Source organism: Ochotona princeps, unplaced genomic scaffold (genome assembly GCF_030435755.1).
Source record: "Ochotona princeps isolate mOchPri1 unplaced genomic scaffold, mOchPri1.hap1 HAP1_SCAFFOLD_2770, whole genome shotgun sequence".
In the NCBI taxonomy this organism is placed as follows: domain Eukaryota; kingdom Metazoa; phylum Chordata; class Mammalia; order Lagomorpha; family Ochotonidae; genus Ochotona; species Ochotona princeps.
The window spans coordinates 1,938-7,778 of NW_026701467.1; the positions used below are offsets into that span (position 1 = coordinate 1,938).

The window sequence follows — 5,841 nt, forward strand, 5'->3', positions numbered from 1 at the left end:
AAACACAAAGGTGCTTAGGAATAAATATATGCGTATGAATGATTATAGAGTATGCGTACACATTTCTCTATATCCATTGTACGTAGATGACCGATGAAACTGCACGTATTTCTACTTCCCTGGTCTCTGCTTCCGACTTATCGATGCACATTATTTGTGGCGGGGCGGCCTTAAATGACGCCAGAGGACAGAGGAGTGTCGTATGTGCTGCTACAGCTCATTGTGGCGCACGTCCCCACAGAGGCAATCCCACGTATATCGCCCGGTGTGGCTTCAACTGTGTGCTGTTGGATGCCGTCGTCTTCCGGGAGGCAATCTCTACACGAATAAGTCGTCTCTAAGGGGCGAGTATTTTATGCCTGATCCATAGTGTGATCGGCGAGGGCAGAGGCTGACAAATAAGGGATCTTTTCTTTCTCCATCTTGATCGGTAGCACTGCAGTGGCTAGCAGGTCCGCGTAAGCACCAGCTATGCTGCTTCTGTGTATGCAGTTCTGTAGGCTCTGCGCGGGACTGCAGCGTTTTCTGAGTAGGGCCCCTCGCTCTTCTCGAGTGTCTCTCTAGAGCATATCTTTACTCAAATACGAGATGGATCTTGGAATACAAGGACCCGGGCGTTTTCATTGCATTGTACTGAGCCGTTCAACTGCATTCAAGACAACCTCCCAGCGTAATGGGACATGACAACCGGTGCTCTCTATCATGAGCTGCGGTGTTAGCGGAGCCGTTTGTGGTGTGGAAGCTTTGTGTCCACGTGTAGCTGGGATTGTATGTAGTGGAACGCAGATGGAGGCCGGCAGTATACCTCGAAGGTGCTCTGTACTGATAAGAAAGTCTACGCTACTAGTGATTACGTCAACGCTTCAGACAAGCTGTCCGAACCAGGAATCGAACCTGGGTCTACACGGCCACAACGTGTTGTCCTAACCTCTAGACGATTCGGACCAGTCATATGGTTTGTCTGTTCTAGGCTTGGTCTACCTGCGAAGCCTAGCCTTGTACGCAGCACATGACAGACGAGCCTTTGCACGTGCATCGACATACCCCAGCCTCATATCATACACCTTCCAGTTAGAGGACTGCGCCCTACATTTGCCTGCTCGATTACATGTGTACAGCAGAGCTTCGGAGGCGTCTACATAAGCAACTGTTTCTATCGACGTGACATTCTGCTCGTGTCAATAGAGCTGCGTCACGCACAACGTCCTTCAGCGCCGCTTCAAACTAAAATGCTTTCGTTTTATGCACTCCTTCTTCAGGTTGAGCGAAAGAGGCATGCACATCGTCGCGCAGCTCATAGCGTTGGCATTGTATGTAATCACTAAAGTACAGATAAAAAGCTAAATCTACCCTCGTTTACAGTGTAGTTTTATTTGATGCATCGAGCGCCGTGTGGCAACACGCGTAAGTCTGTCCCCGGCCGTCAGGAATTCTGCGGAGGCATGCACATCGTCGCGTAGCTCATAGCGTTGGCATTGTGTGTAGCCACTAAAGTACCGGTACAAGCTAAATCTACCCCTCGTCCACACCATCCAGTTTTTTTTGCTGCATCAAGCGCAGTGGGGCAACAGGCGTAAATCTGTCCCCGGCCGTCAGGAATTATATGCTTGCGCGTCTGCACATGCGGACGGTTAATACCGAGGTCATATAGGTGCCTCCTTATACGCAAGGGGTCCCACCCACTTAACACGGCATCCCGCCGCCGGACACCAGTTCATCCCCATATCACTCACTCATAGGCCTTTCCGCTCGTGACTTGCCTTAAAATGAGTATGCTACACATCCGTCTTCCACGAACGCTCCTCAGTTTAGCAGGGGTGACGGTCGCGACGTTGTACTCATACTTGAGTGCGCCTGTCACCGCGATGCTAGGGGCGGTGCACTTTCGCCACCGAGAAAGGTCGCTCGCTCTTTTTGTGAGCTGCCAAAATCTTCCTCGACCACAGAAGGACGCGCTATAGTAAGTCAAGCCACAACCCGTGCTCACACTGTTACGACTACCGCCTTGCCATGTTACACATTTCTCTTGAAAGGTCCGTCAACCTACTAGGGCACCTATAACCCAAAACTACTACCCAGGCCAACTACCACAGCACACACCTTGCCTGTGCGAGCTCGTCCACGTACTCCGCTAGACCGATCCGCTTCTCTTGAAACCCATGCAGTAATCGCCGCAGGTGTAGACTATATGAGCTCGGTGCAGGGCCGCCTGCACACGTAAAAAGACAACAAAGTGGGGAATACTGGCTAGGCTTTTCCAGTCCTAGTGCGCTGAGCTGAATCTCCTCTTACGTACGACTCCTTGGAATCCTGATCACCTCTCTCTCCTAAAGTAGGCGACGTAGCCGTAAACCTACACAAAGATGTAGTCACTAAGCCGCACCTTAGCCATTTGCCAGGTCACCCGTCCCTTCAGCCAATTCGTTAGCACAACAGTACATTGCGACTAGCAATACAATTGTCTGCGCTTTCCTGATACCTCTACGTGGCGATTTGAAGGCAGTGCATGCTCTCGATCAAAAATTGAAGGCCGCTGTGATTTGCATCAAAGAGGGGGTGCACACGCGCTTGTACCACTAGTGGCGGGCGAAGGTGGTTAGGACTGCTGATTACAAGGAGCGGAAAACAAGTGCTGCAAACACACGGTTTTCTGCGACTTCGAGACTCCCTCGTCATCCTTGCGTGCTGCCGTCCGATAGTGGTCTTCTGATGTCTAGATAAACAAATGTACCAATAGTGTAGTGGTTTCTAGGTGGTGTGTCATTTGCATGTACCTCTGCCACGGCAAATTCGAAAACGTACAACGTGGGCGAAAAAAACGTCACCATGGAGCTGGAGTAGGGGCCCTTCTGACCGTTCAGAGTCGGATAATTTTACGGAGGATACGCTGTGCCGGGAAGTCCTCTATGGTGCTGGGTGATGTTCCAAGCACGTCGGTGGCAGCGGTGGGCGCGGTATTTTCACGGATGATAGTTTTGTAGATTCGGGGTTCTGCAGGGCCGATAGTTCAGTTGGATAGAATGCCCGACTACGGATCGGGTGGTCGTGGGTTCGAATCCTGCTCGGCCTAGTTATTTAACTGCGAGCAGTGGCTTACACAATTGTTTATCAATCTACCGCTCTATCGTTCGTCACTTATGCGTATATAACTCTGCCAAAAACCGGTACAAACGCTTTTCCTCGGCGTTTCTGGGCTTATCAGCACTGAGTTCCATGCTTACACGATGTCTTCACGCACAATGTTGTATGCTTACGGGTTTCTCTATATCGGGCCGTCTGCATGTATATATACGCTAGTGCTAAGAAGGACGTAATAATGTCATCTCAAACGTTGTGCTAGCTGTACATCAGAGGAACGTGGAGTGCGATGCAGCTTGATCTTGGTACACGATCTTTGTGACGGTTTCAACAAGAAAGGATGTGTCTGGATTTTCTACCTGAAAAAACCACGTTGTTTCCGCTAGTCCTTGCAAGCGGGTGCTCTGTCTTAATGAGTATCACTCGCCTATTCCAGAGTGTTCGAAACTTCCACACTACTAACACGCTACGTTTCGCTCCACACCGAAATCAGTGCTGTCTGTGCCGCAGACATGTATCGGTTGAAAACGAGGTGCTAGCCTGGCGTCCTTGGTGAAGCTCAATACCCTAAACATATGCCTTGTCCGCCACAAAAAATCTCAGAAACCGTCTTCAACGCAGCCGGAGTCGAAAGCAATTTCAAGCTCCTACTGGGATAACTGCTGTAACTGCATATGAGGGTCGCATGGAATCCTGTCTTAGTAAGTGTTCGAAAACGTTAGGAAGGTCAACCTCCGAGTTGCAGCTGTAGTAGTTTCTGACAGATGTTAGACCGGCATCAGCCAAGATTTTGGCTGTTGCCTTTTCTGCTACGGTGCAAGAATGAGTTTTTCCAGTTCCATTTATCGGGCGCGCACACATCGTGAGAGCTGCACTGTCCGCGAACGACTAGTGGTGAATCTACTGTTGTAAGTAGAGAAATCAACCCACCCGACAGACATGGCTTACCACAGGTTCGTATCAGAACAACTGACGAACCGAAGTCTAGTCTAGTATACCTCACGAGTGCATCAACTCGCTCGAAGTGAGGCAACGACTGCAGCTCGAACATACATACTTAACGTCTGCCCCTTCGATTTCCTCGGAGGGGCAGTGGAAGCATCTACGAAGCAACTTGCGCACACCGCCTACGTGCCTGATATCGCAGAGCAGCACTCTGGCTGCTCCGGACACCAGCGCCTGCAGCGGACTGTGTCAACAAAGGGGATCGCCTTGCAGGGTAAGAAGGCAGTGGAGAAATCTAGCGGGGAAAGCGCAGTATCTTCAGAGAGTTATATGTTCTTTCAAGGGCCGCCACTGCAACAGACTACAGTCTGCCGCTTCGTCAGTATAGGTGTGGCATTATGTGCTTGCAGCCTGCGCACGCTAAAAACGTCAAATTGGGCGCGGTGTGGACGAGCTGCGCATAGTTCGGTTGGCTCACGGCGTGCGTCTTGCTGTTAGAATGTCGACACACGCAGGTATACGTCTGTTTGAGTGTGGGTCTCCAGTGCTTTGTAATTGTGCTCTCGGACGCCTTCTCACCGGCAAAACGTGCACAGAAGAGCGCTTATCACTAATTACACGAAAAAATACGCACACAATTCTTGCTTAACGTTGACAGACTAATTCCGCCCTGGTGCTGCCTGTGCGCCGGACCGAAAATGGGCTTAGCTTGTTTGCTTTCCGGGCAGTGGGCACACATACGCGTTAAGTGCCTGGTGTTGACGTCTTCGAACGTTTATAGATGTATATAGTTTTGGTTGCAGGACGTAAATTATAGGTGGAGATGGCGGTGTATACACTCATCTGTCTGGAGGACGAATTGTCTGCTCTGGTAGACGAAGTTCTACAGTCTTATATAGTCTCACCGGCTACCCCTTTTTTTTTGAGCGTCGTTGACGAGATTTCAAATAAGACTTTGCGAGTGCTCGGTAACGCCCTACCAAACGCTCAGTGTGAGATGCTGCTGCGGCGGACAGAACTAGGACGTCGGCAGGAGAGACTTACGCTACGGTGTGGTGCTGCTACTTTGCCGGTGCTGATGTGATTTGTGTAATACCGCCCTAAGAATGTTGTTGCTTCTGTGGTGCACGCAGCACCAGTGCTGCGGGTTGATTACCAGTGTGTCTACCCTCTTGTACCTCCTGCACATACTGCGCCCTTTCTTTCAACTTAACCCTGCTTCTACTTTTACGAAACCGCCTTGTCATATACGGCACACTACGGGGATTCTGACACTACTGTCGCTGCTGTCCCGTTGCTCCTGCTGCCCTAAACCTACGTACCGGTTCTGTCGCTCTTGTGATGCATTGCTACCGCTCTGGTGTATGCTGGGCACGCTGCTTCATGCTGCAGTTACACCGCTTCTCGTGCTCTTGGTGCTGTGCTCTTCATGCCCCCCTGGGCGGAGTGACTGCGCCGGCATACTTCAACCGAAGTAACGACAGCAGCAGCAGCAGGAGCACCAGCTACACGTCCGTCGTGCAACATACGTACGAGGAAGGCGAATGGAGCGTCGGGGTAAGGATTGCTTCTCCTTTGAGAAATTGAGGAAGAGACACGTACAGCTGACACGTTACCAACAACATAAATTAGTTCGTAGTGGTGAGACTTTACGGGTGGACACAAGCACACGGAAGGCAGATAAAAAGCACGAGAAAAAAACATAAAGTCCCTCGCGATATAAATATGCACAAACCGCCCCCCCCCCTGCGCTTGTGCGATCGTGCATGCAACAACAAACACGGTCCTGTCCTGATGTGAGAACGTAGTCCACTTTAT

General features: G+C 50.6%; 2 non-coding genes across 2 annotated transcripts; one reads left to right on the forward strand and one right to left on the reverse strand.

The window, feature by feature from the left end:
- Positions 1-873: 873 nt before the first annotated feature.
- On the reverse strand, positions 874-945 carry TRNAH-GUG (transfer RNA histidin (anticodon GUG)). The gene has a single exon. It is a non-coding gene; the product is annotated as a tRNA-His (tRNA).
- Positions 946-2,996: 2,051 nt separating this feature from the next.
- On the forward strand, positions 2,997-3,070 carry TRNAR-ACG (transfer RNA arginine (anticodon ACG)). The gene has a single exon. It is a non-coding gene; the product is annotated as a tRNA-Arg (tRNA).
- The last annotated feature ends 2,771 nt before the right edge of the window (positions 3,071-5,841 follow it).